The following is a 13,648-nucleotide window of genomic DNA, read 5'->3' as shown; positions in this document are numbered from 1 at the left end:
TGGAGGTCAGACATGCCTCCTCTCTCCCACCTTTTTACCAATTCTGACACAGCCATCCCTCCCATGGCACTCTCTACCTCTCTGCTGGGTTCAATAATTCACTGCAATGGCCATACAGAACTCACAGACAATACTCAGGATTATGGGGTTCATTAGGGAAATAGCAGGTTACAGTTCAGGATAAGACCCAACTCAGGATATAGTCCTTTGGTCAGGACATCTCAGCCATGCCCACACACAGACCTTTCTCTGTCCTTCAGCCTCTTGGCCACAGTGCCTCGGGCCCCTCAGGGCTCTTGTGCTGGCCTGGCCTCACCTTGTTCTGCAAGTCTTACAAACCTCTTTAGCTGTACCGATAAGTGCCCAGAAGCACCCCGCAGTACCAGTAATTCTTGGAATGAAGGCATTCAGCTCTCTCTGTGGGTTGGCAAGCCTAGTTCTGGAGGCACCCCACTCTGCCAGCAAGCCTCCTGCTTGAAGGCACTCAGCTGTCTTGCTCTGTGGGCTGGGAGGCCCACCACACCTTCTCCTGCCTGTTGCCTTGTTCCACAGCCTCTGGTGCTGCTATTTCTCTGCCGCTGCTTCTCACTGCCTCTTGCTGTCTCCAGTGTTATGCTTTCTGTCTCCTGGGTCTAGGAAGTTCTCAGCCCAGGGACCTCGGCTCCAAAGGATGAGATCCACTTTGGCTCTTCTTTTTGCTGTCTTTTTGCTCCCTTTCTGTCTCTGGGATGGTTTATTTTAAGCTTAGCAGAATGGCAAAACTGACCAATCCCCTCATTAGGGTTCTACACACCTTATTTCCATGGTCTCACCCCCACAACGGTGCCATGCCCCTTATTTAGGAAGCTTTCCAATCTCACAGCACCCTATTTGCATAGTTCCACCCTATCTTTTAGTGGGAGTTAAAATCTCATGGCTAGAAAAGCCATATAAAAGTGATCCATCACACTGCAATAGGAAGTCTGCCTCACAACTAGGTTAGTTAAGCACAGTTTTCCAATTTTTCCAGTAGGTATTATGCTAAAAGAATGTAAAAGTGCTATATACATTATCTAAGTAAAAAACCAGTCCCTCTAGTAACTAGCTAACTTAAACACAATATTGTAACTTTTTCCATATGGTACAACAAGAATGAAAGTGTGCTAAACATTTTATTTCACCCAGAAATCAGTATAAGAAATCGGCCTCACATGTAGGTAAGTGGAACACAGTTTTTCAAAAATTTTCAAGTAGGTAGTGTTTTGAAAGCACAAAAAAGTTCTAAAGACATTATTTCACCAAATAAATATTATAGAAAATATATTTCTTGCAACTAGATGAATGAAACACATTTTTTCAATGCTTTAAAGTAGGTAGTGTTTTGAAAGAAAAAAATGCTAAACTTATGATTTGACTGAAAAGACACTACAGGGATTCTTCTTAGGAAATAGAGTAACTTAAACCAAAATTTGCAACACTGGCCTGTAAATAATGTGTGAGAAGCATTAAAAAAAAGTTAAACAGTATGTTAAAATTATGAAAGACTTCTAAACACACTATTTAAACAAACACAGTAGAGAGTCTGTCTCTCAACTAAATGGCTTAAAAACAAATTTTCACCTTGATCAGTAGGTAGTGTGTGACAGGCATAAAAAATGCAATACACATTTTTTTACTGAAAAAAAAAAAACATTATTAGAGTTTCTTCCTAGCAATTAGGCCCCGATGGGAGGCCCATGACTTGAAATCCGACAGAAAGTAGGCTTATAATAGGGTCAGTTCTGCAAAGGTTAGGGCGACCTCGTTACGATCAGGAAGAGGCTGGAGTCCAGCATGTTCTTTGGACTCCAGGTGCCTGGGCTAAGAGCTTTCTAGACCTAGGAGAGAGAGAGAGAGCTGTAACACTGAAGATGGAATGAGATGGTGAGAAACGACAGCAACCACAGCAGAGCTCAGCAGCAGAGAAACAATGACTGCAGTTCTAGTAAAAGGGACCAGAATATTGGCTCAAGGAAACTGCCATGGGCTCGCTAGCCTACTGATCTAGAAAGCTGAGAGCGTTTGGGCTGTCAAGTGGATTTGGTAGAGGTTATCCATCTTCCGAAGTCAGTGTCACCTAGACCGCTGATGTTGTCAACTATGATTTGTGGTTTACATATTGAATCATTCATTGTATCAATCCATGTGATGTGACTCTAGTATGCAACTTGAGCGCATTGTAATCATGAGTTTTAACCGCTGACCTATATGATAAATTTACAGATGCAAATAATTCAATTGACAAACAGCTGCTCTACCAAAACAAGCCCTAAGATACAAAGTGGACATAAAACTTTGGAGAACTGGAAACTAATTCCTAAAAATCTAAAAACTTGCTATTGCTGGTAAGTAAAGTCCTAAGTATCCCCTACCCAAATGTTTTTGTTGAGAGGATATTTAGCTTGATGCTATCATATTGGACAGACTCAACCAATCAGTGTAATGAGGGCTTGATAATGGCAGAGTTGCAAGTCAGCGCGAATTCTACTTTTACCTGTACTCAGTTTTACAAAAAAAAAAAAAAAATCAGTTGCTGTCAGATCGGTTTCCACTCATGGCAACTCCATGTTTGTCAGGATACAACTGTCCTCCATAGAGTTCTCAACAGGTGATGTTTCAAAAGTAGATCGCCAAGTCTTTCTTTCTAGGTGCCCTGGTGGTGCAGTGGTTAAGAGCTTGGCTGCTAACCAAAAGGTTGGCACTTTGAATCTGCCAGCTGCTCCTTGCAAACCCTATGAGGCAGTTCTACTCTGTCCTACAGGATTGCTATGAGCTGGAATCAACTCAACCACAAGGGGTTTTTTCTTTTTAGGTGTCTCTAAATGAACTTGAACTTTCAATCTTTCTGTTAACAGTCAAGTTGGTTAAACATTTGCCCCAGCCATGGACTCCTCTGTTTCATTAGTCCTACTATATTTCTGTTCTTTTAAAAAAGTTTTACTTTTATGTACCTTAAAAACACAGAATAATAAAGCCTACAAAATTTTAATAGCCAATAAAGAGATCAAAAGAGGTAAAATAAGTTGCCGTATTAGTGGAAAGAAACACTATAAAACGATTATATTTTTGCATGCTATTAGTTGTTTAGTCTTACTGTTAGTTACAACTAATTGCCACTGGTAACAGATCCTATTGTTTTGTTTAAATAATAGCATTTATGTAACAGAAAAATTACACAGTATAACACATATTTTCAAATAAACACATACTTTCATATTTTTATGTTAAAATAGTAACACGTATAATAATTCACTCTATATTATAATGACATATGTTGTTAGATTTTCCAACTCATAGCTAAGCCATGTGAAAGAGTAGATTGCCCCACAGGGTTCTTTAGGCTGTAAGCTTTGGAGCAGATTGCCAGGTTTTTTTCCCACAGAGTGGCTGGGTGGGTTAGAATCCACTTTTCTGATTAGCCGCAAGCTTAATTGTTGTGCCACCAAATGTATATAAAATAACGGTATACACACCATGGCGTATAGTATATTATATAATACATACTTTATATATATCTATGTTATATATAGAGCATACATAGGTACATATTATATACATACTCTTTTACATATAGGAGTGCTGGTGGTGCAGTGGTTAAGTGATACTGCTGCTAACCAAAAGGTTGGCAGTTTAAATCCACCAGCCGCTCCTTGGAAGCCCTATGGGGCAGTTTTACTGTGTCCTATAGGGTCACTATGGGTTGGAATCGACTCAACGGCAATGGGTTTTTCGTTTTTATATACATATGTGTGTGTTGTTGTTGTTGTTAGGTGCCGTCGAGTCGGTTCTGACTCATAGCGACCCTAGGCACAACAGAACGAAACACTGCCCGGTCCTGCGCCATCCTTACAATCGTTGTTATGCTTGAGCTCATTGTTGCAGCCACTGTGTCAATCCACCTCGTTGAGGGTCTTCCTCTTTTCCACTGACCCTGTACTCTGCCAAGCATGATGTCCTTCTCCAGGGACTGATCCCTCCTGACAACACGTGCAAAGTATGTAAGACGCAGTCTCGCCATCCTTGCTTCTAAGGAGCATTCTGGTTGTACTTCCTCTAAGACAGATTTGTTCGTTCTTTTGGCAGTCCATGGTATGTTCAACATTCTTTGCCAACACCACAGTTCAAAGGTGTCAACTCTTCTTTGGTCTTCCTTATTCATTGTCCAGCTTTCACATGCATATGATGTGATTGAAAATACCATGGCTTGGGTCAGGCACACCCTAGTCTTCAGGGTGCCATCTTTGCTCTTCAACATTTTGAAGAGGTCCTTTGCAGCAGATTTGCCCAATGCAATGCAAAGTTTTGCTGAAGATCATTCAAAAACGGCTGCAGCAGTATATCGACAGGGAACTGCCACAAATTCAGGCCGGCTTCAGAAGAGTGCGTGGAACCGGGGATATCATTGCTGATGTCAGATGCATCCTGGCTGAAAGCAGAGAATACCACAAGAATGTTTACCTGTGTTTTATTGACTATGCAAAGGCATTCGACTGTGTGGATCATAACAAACTATGGATACCACTGTGAAGAATAGGAATTCCAGAACACTTAATTGTGCTCATGAGGAACCTTTACATAGATCAAGAGGCAGTTGTTCGGACAGAACAAGGGGATACTGATAGGTTTAAAGTCAGGAAAGGTGTGCGTCAGGGTTGTATTCTGTCACCATACCTATTTAATCTGTATGCTGAACAAATAATCCGAGGAGCTGGACTATATGAAGAAGAACGGGGCATCAGGACTGGAGGAAGACTCATTAACAACCTGCGTTATGCAGATGACACAACTTTGCTTGCTGAAAGTGAGGGGGACTTGAAGCACTTACTAATGAAGATCAAAGACCACAGCCTTCAGTATGGATTACACCTCAACGTAATGAAAACAAAAATCCTCACAACTGGACAAATGAGCAACATCATAATAAACGGAGAAAAGATTGAAGTTGTCAAGTGTGTATATGTGTATATATAGAAATATATACAAATACATACATATATAAAAAACAAAATACATACATACATACATATATACACACACACAGAAACATACATGGAAAGAGCCCTGGTGGCATATTATTTAAGCACTTCACTGCTAAGGGAAGCATCAGTCGATAGAACCCACCAGGGGCTCCACAAGAGAAAAATGTGGCAGTTGGCTTCCATAAAGTTTACAGGCTTAGAAATCCTGTGGGGCAGTTCTAATCTGTGCTACAGGGTCTCTACAAGTCGGAATCAACTCTACCTAGGTTTGACTTTGGAATATATACGTATTTTCCCCCCTCCCGCCCACGCCTTTGCTGTCTCCTATGGCCCTGTCCCCGGATGGTTTTCTAATAGGCTGGTTAAAGTACATTAGAATCACAAGAGGACCTTTTTAAATTTTCAAAAATTTGGTCCGGAGGAGAAGGCGGCAGTATGGTCATTAGTACTTTTACGAATTTTGAACGTAACGGTCCTGGAATTGAAACCACACTTTATAAAAAAGTTCCTAAGGCCCTTGGTAGGCGCCCACGGCAGAGGCGGGGCCAGGTAGTCACGTGGCTTGAGGCCGAAAGCCTGTCTCTCACCAACCCGACCAGAGAGTTTCGAAGCCTCCGCTGTTCCTAGAGAGGACGCAGGAGGGGGGCGTTCCTGGTCGGCTTGCGGAAGTAGGGGCTGGGGGAGGCTCTGGAGGCCACCAGATGCTGAAACGGAGACTTCGTTAGTGTTACTCTCTGGCCACCAGGTGAAGGTGAGAAGAGGGGCGTCAACTTGACATCCAGTCCGTCCCGGGAACCTGGAGAGGGGAGCCCAGCCGCCTTGGCCACCGCAGGTAGACAGAAAAGACTAAGTAGAAAACTTCCCGGAGGAGGCGACGCGGCTGAAGGTCGGAGGCGCAGAGCAGGTTTGGGGAGAAAGTAACTCTTCGGCTGGGAGGGTTTGGTGCCGCGGAGAAGCAGTGGGGGTTTTGGCAGCCAAGGTGCAACTGCTCGAGACACTGCCAGGTTTAAGAGACCATTACAGGGCATTTACGGAGGTATTCAGGGTCGGTGGCGCGATCGTTTGGTTAGTACTAATGTTTGGTTTGGTGTTGTAATAGGGGGAAAACAGGATGTGATTATAAATTTAAGATGTTCACAATATTCTGAAGTAGCATTTTGATTATGCTATGACGTTGACTTCCAGATGCACAGTGCCTGGTTCACAATAAAAACCCGTTGCCACAGAGTCGATCTGACTCCTAGTGCCCCTATAGCATAGAGTAGAACTGCTCCACAGGGTTACCAAAGGGGTAAATGTTTATGGAAGGAGCAGACTACCACATCATTCTCCCAAGGAGAGAGGCTGGCTGGTTGGTTCAAAGCGCCGACCTTTCAGTTAACAGCCGAGTGCTTAACCGCTGCACCACCAGGGCTCTGTGGTTCACAATAGGTAGTCAATAAATACAGCTTAGATAATGAAAGGGATGAGGCCCCTGCTCTCACCTTGGAGGTCGGGAGTTGGAATCTACTAGCCCTCCTTGGAAACCCTATGGGGCAGTTCTACTCTATCCTGTATGTGCAGGGCTGTCTTTAAAATGCATTTACATTTTTAAAAAGTCCCTTTCTTTAGTCTCCTCCTCACTCCTCCATCTGATTTATGATTCAATGCTGGGTTTAGCCTAAGCAGAGAGGAGACTACCCCTGTTCAAGAACAGATGTTCTTCAGTAAACGCTATCAGCTCAAAATTTAATTTGAGTTAAATTTCTTTTTCGTACATGCAGCCTAGGGAAAAGTTTTTTTAGTTATCCTATGTCCCTCAGCTAAACCCTGCATGGTTGCACAACTAGAAAAATATAATCAATGTAACTGAATTGTACATGTAGAAATTACTGAACTGGTGTGTGTTCTGTGTATATTCTCAAACAACAAATTAAAAAAAAAATTGTAAGACACGCTGATTCTCCCAGGGTGCTGAAAATAGCTTGCTCTGAGCTACTAACCAAAAGGTTGGTGGTTCAAACCTACTCAACAGGACCATGGGAGAAAGACCTGGCAATCTGTTTCCATAAAGATTACAGGCAAGGAAACCCTGTGGGACATATGCGCTGTCATGATTCAGAATCAACTCAATGGCAATGGGTTTGGGTTTTTTGGTTTTATATACACAGTAAAAGTGGAATTTTCAAAGGGAAAGTTACGTTGATTGATTGACATTTCCTTAATTGGCAGTAGGTGGGCTCTCTAAAAGTGAAGCTTCAGTTCAGATTGGTTCCTTAAGGTTGCAGATCTGTAACCTGTAGGGTAGTTTAAATTGACTTAATCATTTATGGTTAGATGTATTCCACCATTTTATTTTAAAAAGTTCTTAGCTGATTTCCACATGCAGAAAAGTGAGACAAGATCCATACCTCACACCATACACAAAAACTGATTCAAAATGGATCAAGGACCTAAATGTTAAACCTAAACTGTAAATTTCTTGGAAGAAAATATAGGAGCAAATCTTTGGGACTAATTTTTATTCAATAATAGATTATCAAACACAACAACGAATGCATGAGCAACAGAAAGCAAAATAGATAACTGGAACCTCATAAAAGTTAAATACTTACGTTCATCGAAGATTTTATCAAGATTAAAGAGACAGCCCACAGACAGAGAAAAAATCTTTGGGAATGATATAACTGGTAAGAGTCTAATATCTAAGATATGTAGAAAACTTCTACAGCTTAACAATAAAAAGACAACCCAATCAAAAACTGGGTAAAGGACATGAACAGACATTTCACCAAAATGGTACTAAAATGCCAACAGACACATGAAAAGGTGCTCAGCATCATTAGCTGTCAGAGAAATACAATTTAAAACCACAATGAAATACCATTTCACTCCTACTAGGATGGCTAAGATATATTTAAAAAAAGGAAAATAACAAGTGTTGGAGGGGGTGTGGAGTAATTGGGACCCTAATTTATTGCTGATGGGAATGCAAAATGGTACCGCTGTTGTGGAACACCATTTGGCGGTTCCTCAGAAAACTAGAGGTAGAGCTGCCGTAAACCAAAAAAAACCAAACCCAGTGCCGTCAAGCTGATTCCGACCCATAGCGACCCTATAGGACAGAGTAGAACTGCCCCATAGAGTTTCCAAGGAGCGCCTGGCGGATAAGATCTAGCAATTCCGCTCCTGGGTATATACCCTAAGAATCTAATAGAAGTGACACGAACAGACATGTGCACGTTTATGTTCATCACCACACTATTCGCAATAGCAAAAAGATGGAAACAACCTGAGTGCTACCCATCAGTGGATGAATGGATAAGTAAAATGTGGTACGTACATATGTGGAATACTACTCAATGATAAAGGAAAGTGAATTTCTGAAACATCTTGGAACACAAATGAACCTGGAGGACATTTTGTTGAGCAAAATAAGCCAATCACAAAAAACCAAACATTGTCACATATATGTATATGCATATATGTGACTGTGCCTGTTGTTATGGATTGAATTGTGCCCCCCCCCAAAAAAAATGTGTGTCAACTTGGCTAGACAAAGATTCCTAGTATTGTGTGATTGTCTTCCCTTTTGTCATCTGATGTGATTCTCAGTGTGTTATAAATCCTACCTCTATGATGTTAATGAGGCAGGATTAGAGACAGTTATGTTAATGAGGCAGGACTCAATCTACAAGATCACACTGTATCTTGAGTCACTCTCTTTTGAGATATAAAAGAGAGAAGCTAGCAAAGAGACAGAGGGACCTCATGCCAGCAAGAAAGTAGTGCCAGGAGCAGGCTGTGTCCTTTGGACCTGGGATCCCTGCTCTGAGAAGCTCCCTGGCCAGGGGAAGATTGATGACAAAGACCTTCCCCCAAAACTGACAGAGAGAAAGCCTTCCCCTGGAGCTAGCATCCTGAATTTGGACTTCTAGCCTCTTAGACTGTGAGAGAGTAAATTTCTGTTAAAGCCATCCACTTGTGGTATTTCTGTTATAGCAGCACCAGGTATTTAAGACACATATGTATTCATATATAGAATAAAGTACACAGGGGACATAGTTACGGATACTTTTTAGACATAACCAGATACCTCGCAGGATTGATTTTCTGGGTTTGAAGCATCAGAACCATAGTCTTGTGGGACATCTCAGTCATTTGGCATAATATTGTTCATAAAGTTTACATTTTACATCCTAGTTTGGTGAGTAGTGTCTGGGGTCTTAAAAGCTTATGAGTGTCCATCTAAGATGCAAGTGTTGGTCTCTACTAGTCTGGAGCAAAAGAGAAAGCAGTAATCCAAAGACTCAAAGAAAAAACTAGTCTTCAGGACTAATAGTCTACACAAACCATGGTCTCATCTCTCCTGAGACCAGAAGAATTATGGTGCTTGGCTCCTACCACTGACCGTTCTGATCGAGGTCACGATAGAGGGCTCCTGATAGAATGGGAGAAAAATGTGGAACACAACTGCAAGTTCTTAAAAACAGAAGAACACACTTACTGGACTTGTTGAAAATGGAGGACTCTCGAGACTTTTACCCTGAGATTCTCCTTTAACCTTGAATTGAAAGTATCCCCTGAGGCCACCTTTTAGCTACATAACATTCTCGTACAGAATAATGACTATCACCTGTCAGTATTGTGCTCCTTTAAAAAATTATCTGTATGAGACCAAACAGTCAGCAGTTACTTTAAAACAAACATAAGAATGTAAAGAGACAGGGAAACTAGATTAATGGAAACGGAACAACCAGAACAGAAGTAATGAGAATGTTTACACATTGTGAAGAATGTAACTAATGTCATTGAACAATTTGTGTAGAAGTTGTTGAATGGAAACCTAAAATGCTGTGTAAATCTTCACTGAAAACAATAAAATATTGTTTAAAAAAAAAAGCCTTAGCTGATTTTTCCCAAAACTGTTCTTACTAGAGGCTCCCAGTTTCTCAGAAGGGTTCAAGTTAAGCTCAAACAAAAAGGCCATTTTTCTTTGACACTTGTAATTTTTACTGGAAAACAACTTTAAGTTTTTTCTTAAACTTAAGCAGTGATAGCCCTAGAAATCTGAATATAATTAAAAACTCCTGCAAGAAAACAATTAAGGCAGCAGACCTAGTTTGCTGTTACTTATCTTGGAGTCATGGTACAGACCCTTGATTAATGGTGACGTTTTATGCACCCAGGGAAAGCTTGGAGTCATAATACAGACACATGGTTAACGGTGATGTTTTATGCACCCAGGGTGATGACATAGCAGTGACAAAAAAAATCAAAGACCACCAGAGTTGATTATCATTGTGGGGTTTATTCAGCAAGAGCTGGTTGCAGTCAAGCAGCATCCAAACCAAAAGTAGAGAGGAACTATTTTAGGCTGCACAAGTATAGGGTTTTTAAAGGCAGTTAGAGGATTTCCAGTAGGGAAGTTACAATGACTGGGTCTTAGGTATTTCCTTAATTAAAGGGAGAGTCTTACAAAGTGGGGGTCTGTTTTATAGGTATACTTTGTTTGTTGGGGATTGTTTATGATCTGTAGGGTAAATCATAAATATCCTTCCATGTGAAGTTGTTTTTTTCAGAATGTCCTTACAGTTAGAATATTTTTAAAAACTCCCCATTCTTGGAAAGGTCTATACCTGGCGTCAACAACCATTAATTTTTTTTAAATAATTTTTATTATGCTTTAAGTGAAAGTTTATAAACCAAGTCAGTCTCTCACACAAAAACCCATATACACCTTGCTACACACTCCCAGTTACTCTTCCCCTAATGAGACAGCCCGCTTTCTCCCTCCACTCTCTCTTTTTGTGTCCATTTTGCCAGCTTCTAACCCCCTCCACCCTCTCATCTCCCCTCCAGGCAGGATATGCCAACACAGTCTCAAGTGTCCACCTGATCCAAGAAGCTCATTCCTCACCAGCATCCCTCTCCAACCCATTGTCCAGTCCAATCCATGTCTGAAGAGTTGGCTTTGGGAATGATTCCTGTCCTGGGGCAACAGAAGGTCTGGGGGCCGTGACCACTGGGGTCCTTCCAGCCTCAGTCAGACCACCAAGTCTGGTCTTATGAGAATTTGGGGCCTGCATCCCACTGCTGTCCTGCTCCCTCAGAGGTTCTCTGTTGTGTTCCCTGTCAGGGCAGTCATTGCTTGTACCTGGGCACCGTCTAGTTCTTCTGGTCTCAGGATGATGTAGTCTCTGGTTCATGTGGCCCTTTCTGTCTCTTGGGCTCATAATCGCCTTGTGTCCTTGGTGTTCTTCATTCTCCTTTGGTCTAGGTGGGTTGAGACCAATCGATGCATCCTAGATGGCTGCTTGCTAGCGTTTAAGACCCCAGACGCCTCTCTTCAAAGTGGGATTCAGAATAAACAAACATTAATTTTTATTTAACACCAGCTTATCAGAATTGTTTAATGTAAATATCAAGATTTATGTTATGCATCTGTCACTCATTTTGGGGTCCTGAGTGCCAAAGTGTGCTTATGGGATCCACTTTCTGCAATAGCTCTAGACCCTGAGACCTGAGACAGCCTTGCAGATGTGTCCCTGAAGTGTACAGATGGAAAGAAAGCATAGAAAGCGTGTCTTGTTATTGTAAGTCCTTCTAGACGGTAGTTGTAGGCCCCTGAAATACCTCTGTAGTTTGTTTCAGAGTCTCTTCTGACATCCATTTTGGTCTTTTCTGTCTTTTTAATGACCTTGAATGCAGAGCAGTCAAAGCAAATGGAAGAAATGATGAAGTAAAAGACTTAAACAGATTTCAAAGGGTGGCAGGAGAAGATAAATTGTAAAGTATTATAATGAAATGTACAAAGACCTGTAATTAGAAAACTGAAGGAGAAGAACATGCTCAGAATTGCTTAAGCCGAAAGAAATGAAGAAAAGTTTCAAGCCTTGAGTTGCAATATTGATTGATTCTATGGGTAAAATATTGATTGATACAGGAAACATCAAAAAAAAAAAAAAAAAAAAAGGTGAAAGGAATACACAGAATCACTGTGCCAAAAGGAATTGGTTGACTTTCAACCATTTCAGGAGGTAGCATATGATTAAGAACTGATGGTATTGAAGAAAGAAGTGCAAGCTGCACTGAAGACATTGGCAAAAAACAAGGCCCCAGGAATTGATGAAATACCAATTAAGATGTTTCAACAAATGGATGCAGCACTGGAGGTACTCACTTGTCTATGCCGAGAGATTTGGAAGACAGCTACCTGGCCAACCGACTGGAAGAGATCCATATTTTTGCCCATTCCAAAGAAAGGTGATCCAATGGAACACAGAAATTATGGAACAGTATCCTTACTGTCACACACATGTAAAATTTTGCTGTAGATAATTCAAAAATGATTGTGGCAGTACCTCAACAGGGAACTGCCAGAGATTCAAGCCCTACTCAGAAGAGAGAAAGTGGAATAAGGTATATTATTGCTGATGTCAGATGGATCCTGGCTGAAAGCAGACAATACCGGAAAGATGTTTACCTGTGTTTTATTGACTGTCCAAAGGCATTCATCTGTATGGATTATAGCAAATTATGGATAACATTATGAAGAATGTGAATTCCAGAACACTAAATTGTGCTCCTGAGAACCTTACACAGACCAAAAGGCAGTCATTTGAACAGAACAAGGAGATGCTGCGTGGTTTAAGATCAGGAAAGGTGTGTGTCAGCGTTGTATCCTTTCACCACACTTATTCAGTCTGTATGTTGAGCAAACAATCTGAGAAGCTGGGCTATATGAAAAACGCTGCATTAGGATTGGAGGAAGACTCATTAACATCCTATGATATGCAGAGGATACAATCTTGCTTGCTGAAAGTGAAGAGGACTTGAAGCACTTACTGATGAAGGTCAAAGACCACAGCCTTCAGTATGGACTATACCCAATGTAAGGAAAACAAAAACTCTCACAACTGGACCAATAAGCAACATCATGATAAACAAAGGAAAGACTGAAGTTTTCAAGGATTTCATTTTACTTTATATTTTATTTTACTTGGATCTACAACTACAGTCAACACCCATGGAAGCAGCAGTCACAAAATGAAACAATGTATTTATTACATTGGGCAAATTTGCTGCAAAAGACCTTTTTAAAGTGTTAAAAAGCAAAGATGTCCCATTTAGTACTAAGGTGCATCTGATCCAAGCCATGGTATTTTCAGTTGCCTCATATGCATGTGAAAGCTGGACAATGAATACGGAAGACCAAAGAAGAACTGATGCCTTTGAATTATGGTGTTGGCTAAGTGTATCGAACATACCATGGACTGCCAAAAGAATGAACAAATCTCTCTTGGAAGAAGTACAACCACAATGCTTCTTAGAAGCTAGGATGGCAAGACTTCATTTCATGTACTTTGGATAAGTCATCTGGAAAGATCAGTCCTAGGAGAAGGACGTAATGCTTGGTCAGGTAGAGGGTCAACGAAAGAGGAAGACCCTCAATGAGATTGACCTAGTGGCTACAACGATGAGCTCAAGCATACCAATGATTCTGAGGATGATTCAGGATCGGGCAGTGTTTCGTTCTGTCGTACATATGGTCACTGTGAGTTAGAACAGGCTCAACAGCACCTGACAGCAACTAGGTCAGCTATTTAGTCAGTGGGGCTTTTAGCAGGAGGAGAGTTGGTAATAGGTAAATGTTTAAAGTCTTTAGAAAA

The 13,648-nt window shown here is 41.2% G+C and overlaps 1 protein-coding gene across 6 annotated transcripts in view; it reads left to right on the top strand.

Moving 5' to 3' along the window:
* Positions 1–5,661: 5,661 nt before the first annotated feature.
* Positions 5,662–13,648, top strand: part of LOC126087233 (zinc finger protein 789-like) — a 51,338-nt gene continuing 43,351 nt past the window's right edge. For 4 of the 6 annotated variants that reach the window (XM_049904510.1, XM_049904509.1, XM_049904503.1 and 1 more), the window contains exon 1: positions 5,662–5,901. The gene's annotated coding sequence lies outside the window, so the exon portion shown is untranslated. The remainder of the gene's footprint in view (positions 5,902–13,648) is intronic. The other 2 variants (XM_049904504.1, XM_049904505.1) reach the window with 2 other exon arrangements.

The sequence above is a fragment of the Elephas maximus genome, chromosome 12, assembly GCF_024166365.1.
Source record: "Elephas maximus indicus isolate mEleMax1 chromosome 12, mEleMax1 primary haplotype, whole genome shotgun sequence".
NCBI classification, from domain to species: domain Eukaryota; kingdom Metazoa; phylum Chordata; class Mammalia; order Proboscidea; family Elephantidae; genus Elephas; species Elephas maximus.
The sequence above is the reverse complement of the archived record's forward strand: the minus strand, read 5'-3'. Positions and strand labels throughout refer to the sequence as shown.